The sequence below is a fragment of the Bos javanicus genome, chromosome X (assembly GCF_032452875.1).
Source record: "Bos javanicus breed banteng chromosome X, ARS-OSU_banteng_1.0, whole genome shotgun sequence".
Taxonomy (NCBI): domain Eukaryota; kingdom Metazoa; phylum Chordata; class Mammalia; order Artiodactyla; family Bovidae; genus Bos; species Bos javanicus.
Genome location: NC_083897.1, coordinates 135,306,378 through 135,324,595, shown reverse-complemented (window position 1 = coordinate 135,324,595; position 18,218 = coordinate 135,306,378). Strand labels below are relative to the sequence as shown.

Here is an 18,218-nt window from a genome sequence, read left to right as displayed (position 1 = left end):
AGTTAACTGCATGCTGCCCACAAGCACTAGACCCCAGACCTGTGGGAATCAGAAGGCTGATGATCTGACTCCCACTTACCTCACCACCAACCAATCAGAAGACTGCCCGTGAGCTGACCACGCCCTCTTTGACCCATTCCTGTAAAACTCCTCACTACCCTCTCCAGGTCTGGACACACAGTTTTGAGGACAGGAGCCCCCTGAGGCCCTCTTTGCCTGGCAAAGTAGTAAAATTATTCTTTTCTGCTTCACCCAGAACTCTGCCTCAGAGATGTGATTCAGTGTCAAGGTAAAAAGGCTGAATTCAGCTGCAATATCAGTTGTGTTTTGGCACAGGATTCAACAGTGAATGCTTCCAAAGGAAGGAGAAACTTTACAGGCTGGGGGGGTGGTGGCTAGAACCCCACCTGTTTCTCCAAAATCACTGATTGCTTTACCTGTTTTTAAGGCTGGTAAACTTGCCGGAAAATCCCATGGATGGAGGAGCCTGGTAGGCTGCAGTCCATGGGGTCACACAGAGTCAGACACGACTGAAGCGACTTAGCAGCAAGCAGCAGCAGCAGCAAACTTGCCACTTAGTCTCATTACCAGGGCATAGCACAGTACCTCCTTTCCCTTATGAAATGGATTCATCTATCCTGAGCCCCCAAGACTCTTCCCAACCACCCATTCAACAGCCATGTCAATTGTCCAAGTCAGTGGTTCTCAGTTTGCTGTGTGTTAGAATTTCCTGGACACTTTTTAAAAATACAAATGCCTGGGCCCCACCCAGATGGTCTGATATAACTGGTCTGGGGCGCAACCTGGGTCTTGGGATTTTTTTTTTTTTTTTTGTCAAGCCATGGGGCTTGTGGGATCTTAGTTCCTTGACCAGATATTGAACCTGAGTCCTAACCACTGGACCACCAGGGAACTCCCAGGGCCTCAGGACTTTTAAGAGTCTCTGCAGATCCTAATGTTCAGCTGTTTGAAAACCACTGGTCCCAGTGAAATTTGATTTAGTGTTGAGAAACTTATTTTTGCACCAAAAGATTCTAACAAAAATAGTCTACGAGACAAGCAGCTATGCAGAATTGTCATATTTTCAAACTAAGAACTCCTATACAATGCAATGAATGCAACAGAGAATGCTTAGAGATGAATCATTACTGGGAACACTGTATTCCAAATCTAAATTGCCCCTTTCCACAGCTAAGACCCCTACAGTGTCTTGGAGTCTCTGGCATGATCTATGCAGAGTTCATGGGCATGCCAGTTCTACAGATGTGAAGGCAAAGTACTTCTGCATAACAGCGTCTCTCAACTCATCAATTCTACCTCCTGGTGGGCCAACGTTATACCAACATCAAATGAAAATTACAGATAAACTAATTTAAGTCCTAACTGCCTCTACCTCATCTCCCGAGGGGGGCTGCTGTTTGCGATCACACCTCCAAAGCAATGTGCCACCTGCGGACTGTCATTTTCATCAGATGTGCCTAATTACACAGCCTCATTCTGAAACTATCCTCCTGCATTCATTCCCAGTATCCCCAGTGGTGGAAGACATTTTCCCCAGTTTCAAATATCCTCTCTGCACATTTGCAGAGGATGCTCTCGATGTCCAGACGAGCATCAGAGAGGAGTTGCCACTCCTGGCAACAATCTTTAGGGAGATATGGAAGAGGAGTTTAAATAAATGTCAGAAGAGAGAAGTGGATGCTTTGTTCTGTGGTGAAAAGTCCATCCTCTGGCTGAAAGGGATGCATGCCAGATGATGAGTCATGCCGAGTGGGATGGAATGTGAAGAGCAAGGAACAGTATGTTAACAGGAGCCTTCTGGACCATGGCTGAAGGCAGACAAGCGGGAGGAAAGCTTGTGGCCTCAGATTTTCTTAGGCTGAGCCATCTGGAAGTGAACATACAAAACATCTGGGAGACACCGTGGTGGTTTGGCCTGGCTGAGCCCCCTGGGAGTTCTCACCACATGCAGATGGAGATACGGACTCAAGAAAATTGTGGGTTAGAAGGGAAACTGCTATTTGTCAACAACCCCCTGGTGAGACATGGTCCTCTTCCCACACCAAGGGCAGTCTGGGGGTGAAGAGATGACTCAACCAGGGAGAAGAAAACCACTCTGTTAGGGAAGCGCAGCAGATTCTGCCAGCAGAGCTGTCTCTCCAGGTCACGGCCAGAAAGAGAGACGAGAAGCAGTTGTGTTTCATTAAGCCCACTGGCTTTTCCAGACTGAGTTTCAAATTCCAGTAAAAATACAATTCTGTACAAGTGGTTTTCACACTTCAGCCTGCATCAGAATCCCCTGGGGAGCCAGTGAAGAACTCCCCCACCCCTCAGCGTTTCCATGTCTCTGGTCCTGCAGGGCTGTGAGAGGGTCGAGAATCTCCATCTCCAATCAGTTCTCAGAGGACTCCAATGGGCCAGTGGTCATGTTCTGAGAGTCACTGCTTTGAGGATGACGCTGGGGATGTTTAACCATAAAGGATGACTTACACGTGACTCTGAGCACTCATACCCAAGTACCTCTTTGTAAATATCTAGGTCTCCAGTAGGTCAAATGAGCACAGGACTAGGAGTCACATGGAAGGTGCTGACTGTGGCTGCCCAGGACGTGACTGGTGTGACAGCCACTTCTGGTTTCATATACTAAATAGCAGCTGAATGTCAAACAAGAAAAATACCATTAAAACACTGGTGGGAGCATAAAGGGAAATACCAAACCCCACGCACAGAAAGCAGAGTGTGTGTGGGATGGAGTTGGAGGTGGGGAGGGCACGGTGAGAGACTCAGAAGATGAAGGAATGTTATTTTGTGGATGAGATGCTCATCTTTTATATGGAAGACAGACCAGCCTTCAGGGAAGGAGCAGGAGGGTGTTGGTTATTTATTTACTAATCTCATGACTATTAATGTCCACAGGGTGCATGGGCTTGTGGTGAGCTATACATCTGAAAGAATATCCTATTTGGGAGGTTTGTGATGCTGGGGTAAGGAGCCAGTGGAAGTGGAGTTTGTCTTCCCTGAAGACTTAAATTTGGGACTCGACCATTGTTTATTGGGCAGCCAGGGCTGGTTTTAGTTAGACTCTCCTAGATGCAGGAGAATGGATATAATGATATCTCAAGTGCTATTTCTTCTTTAGGTAAAGAAAGCATGTAAAGAAAAGTCAGTGCTTCAGTGGGATGCTACGCAGTGTCTATAGTTCACCCTTCCCTGTGACCTCATTCTGAGTCTCTGAAAGCTATTTAACAACTCTGTAAGCTGGAGATAATTGATAGCAAAGTAATTATTGCCTGTAGACATGCAAATGGAGGCCCAGCACCTTCCCTCTCTCATGGGAAGAAAGAAGCAGCAGCTTTTATCTCCACCATCCTGCAATACCACTGTGATGCCAGCCTGGAGGTAGGGCAGACTCAGCAAGCTAAGGGCGCAGTTCCCAATGAGATCGCCCTCATTTCAGATGCCAGCTGCAAGTATGGGGTCGTCAAGCTACCAGCACTTCTGACCAACTGGCCACTAACTCAGGGAAGCCCACTACTCCTTTATGCTTGAGAATTCATGAGAATGACTCACAGAACTCAGGAAGTCTCTATAGTTATGATTGCAATTTTGTAATATAGGATACAAGTGAGGACGGATCAAATGAAAAGACATGCAGAGTGAGGTCCAGAAGAGTCTCAAACACAGAGCTGCTGCATCCTCTTCCAGTGGAATCAGGGCATGTAAAACTCAGCACACGGTGCTCACTAACCAGGAAGCTCTCTGGAGCCCACTGTTCAGAGTTTGTACTGAGGTCTCATTACATAAGTATGATCAGCTAGATAATTGGCTCTATGATGGAACTCAATATCCAGCACCCCCCTTCCTGGAGGTCCAGGGGACATCACCTGGCTCATAGCCACAACCCTCTAATGACAAGGTTGTGTAATCACATGATTGGCCCCCATCCTGAGTTGTCTCCTTAGTATGAACACCAATGTGGTACAAGGACCCACCATGAATAATAATCCTTCTATCATTTGGGGCTTCCCTGGTTGTTCAGACTGTAAAGAATCCACCTGCAATGCAGGAGACCTTGCTCAATCTCTGGGTCAGGAAGATCTCCTGGAGAAGGAAATGGCAACCCACTCCAGCATTCTTGCCTGGGAAACCCCATGGAAAGAGGAGCCTAGAGGGGTACAGTCTATGGGGTCACAAAGAGTTGGACACGACTGAGTGACTAACACTCAATTTCCATCACTCAGGAAATTCCAAGGATTTAACATTTCCCTCCCAGGAGCTACAGAGACAAAGACCAACCAATTCTTTATTATATGTCAGTCCCCATTTTGAATATAAAAATACACATTTTTGTATTCTCGATCCATATACATGTCTGTTTTTCAGATGGATCATTTAACTGGTTACAACAACACTGGGTTCCTTGGTTTTTATTCTTAAAACCAAGGTATCTACAGCAAGAGGAAAGCTGGGACTGCTCTTGGATAACCCCATCATTTTGTGGTTAAGAAGACAACGCCAAGACATGAGGGATGTGCCCTGGAGTCTCATAGCCAGATGGAGCCCACTTGGGATTGGAATTCACGCTTCCAGACTCTAAGTTGTGTTTGTAGCAGGGAAAAATCATTTTCCCTCTACCTTTCCAGGTACTTGGCTGAGATCCCCATAATCAAAGACAGAGGACCAGAAGTTTAACAACATGAATACCTCCTGCACGTGTGGGAGAGACCCAGCGGAACTGAAAGGTGAAGTGTTAGTCATGTCTGACTCTTCGCGACTCCCTGAACTGCAGCCCGCCAGGCTCCTCTGTCCATGGAATTCTCCAGGCAAGAATGCTGGAGTGGGTTGCCATTTCCTTCCCCAGGGGATCTTCCTGACTCAGGGATCGAACCTGGGTCTCCTGCATTTCTGGCTGATTCTTTACCATCTGAGCCACCAGGGAAGCCCTAGCAGAACTCAGTATCTCTCCCAAAAGGTCCAAGTCACCACTGTAAATACCATCTTCAGCTAAAGACAAAAGATGTTGGGTGGAGGGAAGTGGGTTCAGGCGAGGTTTGCAGGCAAAGCACAGTAAACAAGGGTAAGAATGTTAACCAGATTTAAATTGATGCCTTTACCACAGGTAGAATTTCTAGACATTAAGAATCATCCTCCTCTTCCTGGTACAGAGACGGAGTGTGCATACATGCTCAGTCAAGTCTGACTCTTTGCGACTCCATGGACTGCAGCCACTAGGCTCCTCTGTCCATGGGATTCTCCAGGCAAGAACACCACAGTGGGTTGCCATTTCCTTCTCCAGGGGATCTTCCTGACCCAAATATCGAACTGCATTTCCTTTATCTCCTGTGTTGGCAGGCATTCTTTACCACTGAGCAACCTGGGAAGCCCTTACAAATGGAGATCTCACAACAAAAGGGTAACTTCTATTCTGTTTTCAGAGCTACTCCTGTATAGGCTGTTTCTTAACAATAATCAGCTCAGAATAATCTGTATGCCAAAGAGGCATATTTGGAGAGGGGGGGGCATGTCCTGCTCTCTTTCACATTCCTCACCAACATGTATACCACATAGCCAAACACTCTGTTCTCCTCCCTTCCCTGCCCTAGATTCCTGAAGAGCATAGCATCCAGGCCCTGATTTACTCCCGTTAGGAACTCTCTGCTTGTCCTGACTCTTCCTTTATATCAGGATTTCCCTGGTGGTCCAGTGGTTGACTGCACTCCCAGTGCAGGGGGCCCGGGTTCAATCCCTGGTCAGGGAACTAGATCCCATGTGCTGCAACTAAGACCTAGCACAGCCAAATAAACAAATACTAAAAAAAAAAAAAGAACTCCTTGGGGTTGAATGTAGGGCTTTGGCCCAACTGGTACCTACATTACCTAAGACAACTCCACTGGTGTGTGCAATATACTTACAACTGTTGACAAATACATAAATTATACTTAATGCAAAAGTCTATAAGTGAACAACAGCAAACAATGACGATTAACATTCATAGGACATTGACTTTCTGCCTGCAAATTACTTTCCTTGCACTGACACATGTAAAACTCACATCAACTCCACAGATTAGGTATTATTATTATTGCTACTTTATAGCTAAGGAAACCGAAGTTTATAAAGTTTGAAAAACTTATCAAGACAGAAGATGGCAGAGTATAGTCTGTTTGCTTATTGAATTGAAGTCAATCTTTAGGCCAGCTTTTCTCAAACTTGAGCATGCATCAGGATCAGCTCCTAGAGGGCTTGCTAAAACACCTGGAGTGGACTGTGGAATTAGCATTTCTAGCAAGTTCTCAGGGGACAAGGATGATACAGGCTTTGAGTCTACAGGCTAACCACTGCTCTAGGCTTTGCTGGCCAACAGTGAACAGAAATAAACACAGGTCAACACAACCTAAGGAGAAATGTAGGCCACGTTTTATACACTGAGAGCAATCTGGTGCATTTTTCATTTTTATCAAGCAGACATGAGTGACCCAGCTTTACTCTTTCACTGTTTATTAAGCATATGATGGGATTGGGGCAGAGTGTGCAATGAAAGGAAGGGATGTCTTCTGGCAGTCTTGGGATCTTTCAAGAAATGGTGGGGGGCGGGAGGGAATGCCAGTAAAGTTATCTATTTCTGTGCAGATTCCAAACTGAAATACAGTTTGAAAACTGTCTCCAAATCAGAACATTATATCAACTAATGTGTTCTGAGAAAATGATACAGGGGAACAGAAAACAATTATGTGAAACTCTTTTTTTTTTATTTCTATCCAAGCCCGTGCCAGCCAGGAAGAAGGTGGTGGTGGTAGGTACCTGCAGTGGCCTTTAGGGGAAAAAACACATTCATTGTTCATCAGCCCAGGCCTTCTGCAAGAACACAGCCCCTAGCTGTGACATCGTGGTCAGCTGCTGCTCTGCTGACCAAGACCCACACAATACCCCTTGTCTTTCTCAGTTTAAGGTGAATGGATCTGGACCGTTGAATTGGCCATCAAACACACATTAGAACAATCCATTCAAGAAGCACCCGCACTATTCAAGGAGGAATCTTTGGTGAGAAAGAGTAGGCCATTTAAAGTGGAGGTTCTCAAAATTCACTGCAAAATCACATCACTTGGGGGAGTTTTTATAAATCCAAAGTCCAGGCCTTAGTCCAGACCCATTACAACAGAATCTGTAAGTGGATCCAAGCACTGGCATCTTTGAAGTTGCCCAGGCAATGCCAATGTGCAACTAAGCTTAAGAGTCAGTGCCCTGAGAATTTCCTGGATGCCGAGTGGTTAGGACTCTGCACTTCCACTGCTGAGAGCATGGGTTCAATCCCAGGCTGGGGAACTAAGATCCCACAAGGTGTGCAGAGTGGCCAAAAAACCCAAACAGTCAGTGTCTTGAAGAACTTCTGATCCAGTAAGTTGAATAAGATTCCCCAGGGTATCTTGCTAAAAGGCAGACTCCTCTGATTTAGTAAGTCTGGAGTGGGGCCTAAGACACTGCATTTCTAACAAGCTCCTAGATGGAATGTATCTCAAACATAAGAATAGCAGCAAAATGCCTAGCAAAGTTGTGCTCCACTGAATGCAAAGATATCCGGCTGCTGAGACCTTCTGGTTTGGCTGGAGTCAGAGCAAGCACCAGATCAAATCAAGATGACATCAGCCATTCAGCCCCATTGAGAGTGTTATATCCTGTCTCTGGTGAGGCAACAGCTGAAATCCTAATTTCTCTTACCAGGCCTCACTACACGAAATGCTCAGCACTTCCTAGCATAGAATATTGTGCCCTCTGGACAGACTGTTGGATTCAATGAACCCTCAGTAATCCCATGTTTACCAGCATTGCTCAGTGAAATCAGATTTCAGAGGACAGCATATTCTTCCATATGGTGTGCATGGGACTAAGCCTTGCCAATTAATTTTCTAAGTCATCAGGCATTCCCCTCTCCCTCCACCACCAGAATTCTGATTTGTACCAGGCATATGTTATTCAATGACATCCTCCCCTCTTCCTGTCCATGCTAGCAATTCACCAAATATCACCATCTTCTTCCCTATTGGTCTACCAATCACAGCCTTCTGTGCTATTAGGTGCAGTCTCGTGACTGGGTTGTCGCCAATGGAATGTAAGTAGAAATGATGTGTGTGGCATGTGGACCAGGCCCATAAAAATCTCTCCCCACTCTTCTAAGTGCTTTCCCCTCTGCCAACTTTGTGCAAATATGCTCAGCAACTTGGAAGCCATGTGCTACAGATGGTAGAGCCACAAGATGGAGAGGGAGCTTCCTGCCAATTATGAACACTTCTTTTTTGTCTTTATGGAGAAATGCAGTTCTTTTGTGTTTGAATCATCCTACCATTTGTAAGTTTTTTTTTTTATAGCTGCTAAACATATTTTAATTACTAAACCTTGCAACCATCTACTTTCCATGGACAAGCAGAACTTGGGGATATGGAGAGAGAACCATGAGTCACCCAGTTGACAGCACGGCCTGCACCCCATACTAGAGAGCAAAGTGTTTGTTGGAGGAATGAAACAGAGTCCCTTCTTCTTCATGGATCCCTCTTACTCTGCCTCTCTGCTGCTAGACTGTTGCAAGAGGGCTTAGGAGAGTCTCTCTATGAAGAGAAGAGATATGGTGAGCCAAAGAACTGCTGAGATCTACTTTTTGTATTGGTTTTAAGAATGAAAATGATGAGATATGCACCCCGTGTTCATAGCAGCACTATTTACCATAGGTAAGACATGGAAGTAACCTAAAAGTCCATCAACAGTGGAATGGATAAAGAAAATGTGGTACATATATACAATGGAACATTACTCAGCCATGAAAAAAGAAAGAAACAATGCCATTTGCAGCAGCACGGACGGACCTGCAGATTATCATATGAAGTGAAGTAAGACAAAGAAAGACAAATATATGGTATCACTTCTAGGCGGAATCTAAAAGAAATGATACAAATGAACTTATTTACAAAATAGAAATAGATCCACAGACATAGAAAACAAACTTACGGCTACCAAAAGGGAAAGGGGAGGACAAATTAGGAGTTTGGGATAAGCAGATACAAACTAGTATATATAAAATAGATACTCAACAAGGTCTTACTGTATAGCACAGGGAACTATATTCAATACCCTGTAATAACCTATAATGGAAAAGAATCAGAAAAAGAATATATATAACTATATCATTTTGCTGTACACTTGAAAGGAGAGAAGGTAGGGAGAATAAATGATGGTGATGATAAGTAACATGATTAACACATGCCATCACTGTTATACAGTTTTACACACACTACCTCATTCATTCTGCAGAACAATCCAATCATTAAGTACTATTAATATTCTCCTTTCACAAAGGCAAAAATAGAGGCCCAGAGAGATGAACTTGACTACTCTGCTAGAGGCAGAGCCAAGAGGCAAACCCAGGCAGCCTCTCCTCCAGTTCTCACACCGATATCCACTGTACTGGACAGTTTCAGGGTCTGGGAGAGATCCAACCACCAGTGAAAGGTAATGTGTGTGTCTGTAGTTTCTTCTCTGTCTTCCGAGTGAAACTTCAGCTGGACAGAGCAGGAATCTGGCAGAATCAGGGAACCCTAACAACTGGAGAACCCTCAATACATGTGGCATAGTCATATGAAGAAGCCCTTTAGGCAGCTCACACTGGGCCAACTACATAGTCTATTTTTCACCATTGCTCCTGGTTTAGACCAAAATAACACATTCAAACATAACCTCATGGGGACCTTAAATGAATGAATACATGCATGCATGCATGATAATAGGCTCAGTTTCTTTATTCTTTTTTTGCCACACTAGTGGTATGTGGGATCTTAGGTCCCCAACCAGGGATCGAATCCACATCCCTAGCAGTGTCTTAACCACTGGCCCATGAGGGAAGTCCTCGGCTTCTTCCATGCCTATTTCCTTAAACTTATAACTTATTTGTATCCTCAGAATTTTTAATTTTTATTATCTTGAAAAATTATATAGCCAAAAAGTATATGCAATATATAAGTATATTTGAGGATAATAAAATGCACATCTCTGCATGCACAACCAAGCTGAAGATAAAAAACATTCTAGGATGTTTGAAGTGCCCTGTGTACCCCTTCTTAGTCTCATATTTTTACTCGCCCACCTCCAAAAGGTATTCAAAATCATTTTAATTATTCCCTTGCTATCTTCTTCGCCTTACCCCAGAGTTCCTCAATAGTGGCACTACTGACATTTTTGATGGGATAATCTTTTGTTGTGAGGGGCTGTCCTATGCTGTTATGAGTTGAATTATACCCCCCCCACACACACAAGATGTAGTGAAGTCCTAACTCCCAATACCTCAAATCTGACCTTATCTGAAAAATAGGGTGGTACTAGAGTAATTAGTTAAGATAAGGTTATACTGGAGTAGGGTGGGTCTTTAATTCAATGTGACTTGTGTAATATACCTCTATATATTAATACATGGAAGTATACATGTGTCCTTCTATGACTTGCTGCCTTTTTGATCAGTGTTATGTGTCCAAGATTCACCCAGGTTGGTGTATGGAGCTGGCGTATATTCATTTTCTCTGCTGTATGGCATTCCATGCTGCCAATATGCCTAGTTCCCCACTCCTTCCATACAGGGAAAAGATGGAGACAGGGAAGGTTCTCAGCTGTCTCTTCTGTGTTGTGGGTACATTTCTTGTTCACCCTAACACCAAAGGTGAAATGCTTCAGGATCCTCGCCTTATGGATGGTTCTCCTATTAAGATCTCTACCTTAGTGCTCCCTAGGCTTTACTGTCTCCCAACCCTTGTCCCCAGCCCCATGAAGACTCTAAAACAGAACTTGAGAGTCACCTTACCTTCCCCTTTGACCTTTGTAGATTTCCTTCTTGCTTGCCAGCTTAGGAAGTGCATTTTTCCAGAACTCTCATCAGGACTCTTAGAACTGAAGAAAGGTGTTTTTCTCTTCCAAGAAAAAAGAAAATAAATTCTTGGAACTGAACTGATTAGTCTGGTAAATCTTAAGACGTCTTAGAGTTGAACACTGAAACACCTCAGTTCAGTTCAGTTCAGTCACTCAGTCGTGTCTGACTTTGCAACCCCATGAACCGCAGCACGCCAGGCCTCCCTGTCCATCAACAATTCCTGGAGTCCACCCAAATCCATGTCCATTGTGTTGGGGATGCCATCGAACCATCTCAGCCTCTGTGTCCCCTTCTTCTCCCACCTTCAATCTTTCCCAGCATCAGGGTCTTTTCAAATAAGTCAGCTCTCCACATCAGGTGGCCAAAGTATTGGAGTTTCAGCTTCAACATCAGTCCCTCAAATGAACACCCAGGACTGATCTCCTTTAGGATGGACTGGTTGGATCTCCTTGCAGTCCAAGGGACTCTCAAGAGTCTTCTCCAACACCACAGTTCAAAAGCATCAATTCTTCGGCACTCAACTTTCTTTATAGTCCAACTCTCACATCCATACATGACCACTGGAAAAACCATAGCCTTGACTAGATGGACCTTTGTTGGCAAAGTAATATCTCTGCTTTTCAATATGCTATCTAGGTTGGTCATAACTTTCCTTCCAAGGAGTAAGCATCTTTTAATTTCATGGCTGCAATCACCATCTGCAGTGATTTTGGAGCCCAGAAAAAGAAAGTCAGCCACTGTTTCCACTGTTTCCCCATCTATTTGCCATGAAGTGATGGGACCGGATGCCATGATCTTAGTTTTCTGAATGATGAGCTTTAAGTCAACTTTTTCACTCTCCTCTTTCACTTTCATCAAGAGGCTCTTTAGTTCTTCACTTTCTGCCATAAGGGTGGTGTCATCTGCATATCTGAGGTTATTGATATTTCTCCTGGCAATCTTGATTCCAGCTTGTGCTTCTTCCAGCCCAGCATTTCTCATGATGTACTCTGCATATAAGTTAAATAAGCAGGGTGACAATATACAGCCCTGACGTACTCCTTTTCCTATTTGGAACCAGTCTGTTGTTCCATGGCCAGTTCTAACTGTTGCTTCCTGACCTGCATACAAATTTCTCAGGAGGCAGGTCAGGTGGTCTGGTATTCCCATCTCTTTCAGAATTTTCCACAGTTTATTGTGATCCACACAGTCAAAGGCTTTGGCATAGTCAATAAAGCAGAAATAGATGCTTTTCTGGAACTCTCTTGCTTTTTCCATGATCCAGCGGATGTTGGCAATTTGATCTCTGGTTCCTCTGCCTTTTCTAAAACCAGCTTGAACATCAGGAAGTTCATGGTTCACATATTGCTGAAGCCTGGCTTGGAGAATTTTGAGCATTACTTTACTAGCATGTGAGATAAGTGCAATTGTGCAGTTGTTTGAGCATTCTTTGGCATTACCTTTCTTTGGGATTGGAATAAAAACTGACCTTTTCCAGTCCTGTGGCCACTTCTGAGTTCTCCAAATTTGCTGACATATTGAGTGCAGCACTTTCACAGCATCATCTTTCAGGATTTGAAATAGCTTAACTGGAATTCCATCACCTCCACTAGCTTTGTTCATAGTGATGCTTCCTAAGGCCCACCTGACTTCACATTCCAGGATGTCTGGCTCTAGGTGAGTGTGAGTGATCACACCTTCGTGATTATCTGGGTCATGAAGATCCTTTTTGTACAGTTCTTCTGTGTATTCTTGCCATCTCTTCTTACTATCTTCTGCTTCTGTTAGGTCCATACCATTTCTGTCCTTTAACAGTATATTTACCGCTAACCACAATCTTTCATGAAGCATAAGGAAATCTTGTACCAGCTATGGAAGACTGCCCCTCCAGCATTTCACTTATCCACCACATTACTATTCATTACTTAACTGAATAATTTCACCATTAAGCACACATCCATCCTTGAGCCTAGTTCCAGGAGAATCCACTTTGCTTTATGTACAGAATCAGAAACACTGAGCTTAGACGCATGATCTGCATTCCTACTCCAAATTTATAGAGGTCATGTGCCCCCTCTGCATTTTGTTGAGATTTCTAGGGCTGTTCCACAATTTCAGGGTCCAATCATCTTCCTGGAGAAATTTCACTAGTTGCCTTGTAGAAGCTGCACAATCAAGCCAGAAGCCACCTCTGGGGCATCCTTACCTATCAAGAGATTTAAATCCAAAGCAAGAGGCAAACTTTTATGCAAAATGAATAAAACAAAACCAGGTTGGGGAGGAAAGGAAGACTGCAAATATTCTGACATATTTCAAATGCCAAAAGCCCACAAGTCTATTTTCATGCATGCATGTATTCATTCATTTAAGGTTCCCATGAGGTTATGTTTGAACGTGTTATTTTGGGTCTCAGTCAGAAGCAATGGTAAAAAATAGATTATGTATTTGGCCAAGTGTGGCTACTCCTTGTCAATTGCTTCCACCCCTGTCATTTGTCTCTCTCAACATCTTTACCCTGATTTATTGTCCTGTACTTAAAATGACATTGTTTACTTATTTTTATAATCTTATAATAAAAGTATTATATTAATTTTGATAATATATAAATTATTTACTTTAGCCTAATTACATTCTTTCTTCTTAACAAGAAGATCTTGGTTACCTCTGTATTTAAGCTTCTCTCACAGTCTGTCATACAGTACCTGCTCAATAAATATTTGCTGAATAGTGAATGGATATATGAATGCAGAATTGGAATTTGAAAGAAAAATAAATATATATTTTTTTACTCGAAAGTATGTGCTATTATTTAACTATTTCAACTCATTTTCTGCATTCATAATTAGGGACCAGGTAACATTAATGTAGCATTTAGTAGGACCAGTACTCTCCACATGAATAAGACAGTATTAACATTAGAACACAGCTGACTTTTGAGCATAGAACTTTTCTATTAGGTTTTGATCAAGACCAAGTCTCCTTCATCTGGACAAAAAGAAAGAAAACCTCCTTTGAGTTCATTTTGACCCCATCTCCAATCCCCAGAAAATGCTCCCCTTTCCCTCTCCCTTTAAACTACACTCTGTGTCTGAACTTTCAGCATGTTTTCACTTCCCAACAAGCCTTTCACCAAACAGCTTTCACTCATGTCATCACGATCTCCAACCACTAAAACCCACGGAAACTCTTCTGCTCCCAACCTTCCTGAGCTCCTGGCATCATTAAATGCATCCCTTCCAAAAGCATCCTCGGGACTTCCCTGGTGCTCCAGTGGCTAAGACGCTGCACTCCCAATGCAGGGGGCCTGGGTTCAATACCCAGTCAGGGAACTAGATCCCACATGCTACAACTACAAAATTCTGCATAATGCAACTAAAAGACCTCGTGTGCTGCAACTAAGACTCAGGGCAGTCAAATAAATAAGTAAATAAGACCCAGAGGGATGGTATGGGGAGGGAGGTGGGAGGGGGGTTCAGGATGGGGAACACGTGTACACCCGTGGTGGATTCATGTTGATGTATGGCAAAACCAATACAATATTGTAAAGTAATTAGCCTCTAATTAAAATAAATAAATTTAAATTTAAAAAAAAAAAACAGAAGCATCCTGTTCATGGTGCTAGCATGACACCAGTTTTTCTGCTTGTCTCCCTAAGGCTCTGAATGCTCCCTCAGAACCCCGTTGTCTCTTCTATTTCACCTTGAAGTATAGTTCGTCCCCTTTGTTTCTCCCCTTTCTTCTTCCTCCCCATTTTCTAACCACGTCATTCATTCTCTGGCCTGTTTTAGCCATTGCACCTCCCTCGGCCACGGGTAGAAGACCTGTATGCCTAACTCTTAACTCTCCATCTTCATCCAGTTGTGGCAGAAGCACTTCCATCTTAACATGTTGCAAACCGGATGTGCACTCTTTCTCCCATCCTAGGGATTCCTCTCTTTGGGGATGGTCCCACCACCTACCCACACAGTTTATCAGGAATCATTTCTGATACTCCTTCTTCATGTCCACATCCCAACCAGACAGTTAAACATCTGACACTGTACTCCACTCTATTCCCATGGCCCCATTAGTCCTCACTTGCTATAACAATATAAGCTTCCTTAAAAGCAATTTGTCTCCATCAATTAGTTTACTAAAGATATCATTTTAAAACCCAAATCTGCTCATGTTTAAGCATTTCAATTTCTTTCAACTGCTGTTAGTATAAGACTCAAAATTCTTACCTGGGTATTTCACATTCTCATTCTTCCCTCCAATCCTCTGCCCATACCCGACATAGAAAACTCCCATTATGAAACTCTCAGTTTAAGTATATTTTCCACTGTAAACCCCTATCCTGATTCCCAGATAGGTGAGAGCTCCATTATCTGCTTTCTTAGCAGACTCTATACATGGACACCACCAGATGGTCAACACGGAAATCAGATTGATTATATTCTTTGCAGCCAAAGATGGAGAAGCTCTATACAGTCAGCAAAAACAAGACCAGGAGCTGACTGTGGCTCAGATCATGAACTCCTTATTGCTAAATTCAGACTTAAATTGAAGAAAGTAGGGAAAACCACTAGACCATTCAGGTATGACCTAAATCAAATCCCTTATGATTATACAGTGGAAGTGAGAAATAGATTTAAGGGCCTAGATCTGATAGATAGAGTGCCTGATGAACTGTGGAATGAGGTTCGTGACATTGTACAGGAGACAGGGATCAAGACCATCCCCATGGAAAAGAAATGCAAAAAAGCAAAATGGCTGTCTGGGGAGGCCTTACAAATAGCTGTGAAAAGAAGAGAAGCGAAAAGCAAAGGAGAAAAGGAAAGATATAAGCATCTGAATGCAGAGTTCCAAAGAATAGCAAGAAGAGATAAGAAAGCCTTCTTCAGCGATCAATGCAAAGAAATAGAGGAAAACAACAGAATGGGAAAGACTAGAGATCTCTTCAAGAAAATCAGAGATACCAAGGGAACATTTCATGCAAAGATGGGCTCGATAAAGGACAGAAATGGTATGGACCTAATAGAAGCAGAAGATACTAAGGAGAGATGGCAAGAATACATGGAAGAGCTGTACAAAAAAGATCTTCACGTCCCAGATAATCACGATGGTGTGATCACTGACCTAGAGCCAGACATCCTGGAATGTGAAGTCAGGTGGGCCTTAGGAAGCATCACTATGAACAAAGCTAGTGGAGGTGATGGAATTCCAGTTGAGCTATTTCAAATCCTGAAAGATGATGCTGTGAAAGTGTTGCACTCAATATGCCAGGAAATTTGGAAAACTCAGAAGTGGCCACAGGACTGGAAAAGGTCAGTTTTCATTTCAATCCCAAAGAAAGGCAACGCCAAAGAATGCTCAAACTACTGCACAATTGCACACATCTCACACACTAGTAAAGTAATGCTCAAAATTCTCCAAGCCAGGCTTCAGCAATATGTGAACCATGAACTTCCTGATGTTCAAGCTGGTTTTAGAAAAGGCAGAGGAACCAGAGATCAAATTGCCAACATCTGCTGGATCATCAAAAAAGCAAGAGAGTTCCAGAAAAACATCTATTTCTGCTTTATTGACTATGCCAAAGCCTTTGACTGTGTGGATCACAATAAACTGTGGAAAATTCTGAAAGAGATGGGAATACCAGACCACCTGACCTGCCTCTTGAGAAATCTGTATGCAGGTCAGGAAGCAACAGTTAGAACTGGCCATGGAACAACAGACTGGTTCCAAATAGGAAAAGGAGTACGTCAAGGCTGTATATTGTCACCCTGCTTATTTAACTTATATGCAGAGTACATCATGAGAAACGCTGGACTGGAAGAAACACAAGCTGGAATCAAGATTGCCGGGAGAAATATCAATAACCTCAGATATGCAGATGACATCACCCTTAGGGCAGAAAGTGAAGAGGAACTAAAAAGCCTCTTGATGAAAGTGAAAGTGGAGAGTGAAAAAGTTGACTTAAAGCTCAACATTCAGAAAACAAAGATCATGGCATCCAGTTCCATCACTTCATGGGAAATAGATGGGGAAACAGTGGAAACAGTGTCAGACTTTATTTTTCTGGGCTCCAAAATCACTTCAGATGGTGATTGCAGCCAGGAAATTAAAAGACGCTTACTCCTTGGAAGGAAAGTTATGACCAACCTAGATAGCATATTCAAAAGCAGAGACATTACTTTGCCAACAAAGGTCCGTCTAGTCAAGGCTATGGTTTTTCCTGTGGTCATGTATGGATATAAGAGTTGGACTGTGAAGAAGGCTGAGCGCCGAAGAATTGATGCTTTTGAACTGTGGTGTTGGAGAAGACTCTTGAGAGTCCCTTGGACTGCAAGGAGATCCAACCAGTCCATTCTGAAGGAGATCAGTCCTGGGATTTCTTTGGAAGGAATGACGCTAAAGCTGAAACTCCAGTACTTTGGCCAACTCATGCGAAGAGTTGACTCACTGGAAAAGACTCTGATGCTGGGAGAGATTGGGAGCACGAGGAGAAGGGGACGACAGAGGATGAGATGGCTGGATGGCATCACTGACTCGATGGACGTGAGTCTGGGTGAACTCCGGGAGTTGGTGATGGACAGGGAGGCCTGGCGTGCCGCGATTCATGGGGTCGCAAAGAGTCAGACACGACTGAGTGACTGAACTGTACTGAACTGAGTACTTCTTAGTACTTGTCACAAGGGTAATAAAGTGATTATAAATAATAACTGTACAAATTATTATTTTATATATGTGTGTCTGTGTAGGAGGATGAAGATTCAATGAGGTCAGTGGTTTGCCTGTGGTTTTTAACCACTTCCTAACCCTTTTCTGCATCAAAGCATGAGGAGAAAAATGATATTTACGAGGGAAACTGGATTAAGAAGGACAAGAGGCTACTTCCGGCCAAAGGCCACCAACCTGTGGTCTCTGGTTGGCTGAGACTCTGCCCTCCACCTTGGGCTGGAGTAATAAATGCGTCAGCATACATGGCTACTGGGCTAGTTGGGAAACTCGCCTTTCCACTGACATTATATCCCTAGGGCTTGCATAGTTTTTCTACTCTAACACATTGCTTTCCCCCCTTGCTAGAGATATTTAAGATGAGTCTAAAGGAAATTTACTCCAAGTCTAAAGTTTACCCAGTAATCATCCAGCAAGGCCTTGGAGATGTCACTAGTTTAGGAGATGAACAAAGAGATTGTAAGTACAAGCCCACATGGGAAGGGAGGAGGAGGGCAGCCACAAAAATGTCAGTGAGGGCTTTCCTGGTGGTTCAGTGGTAAAGAATATGCTTGCCAATGCAGAGGACAAGGGTTCAATCCCTGGTCTGGGAAGATCCCACATGCCACAAGGGACCTAA

General features: G+C 43.4%; 1 non-coding gene across 1 annotated transcript; it reads left to right on the top strand.

Moving 5' to 3' along the window:
* The first annotated feature begins 14,138 nt into the window (after positions 1 to 14,138).
* Positions 14,139 to 14,211, top strand: TRNAG-CCC (transfer RNA glycine (anticodon CCC)). The gene has a single exon. It is a non-coding gene; the product is annotated as a tRNA-Gly (tRNA).
* The last annotated feature ends 4,007 nt before the right edge of the window (positions 14,212 to 18,218 follow it).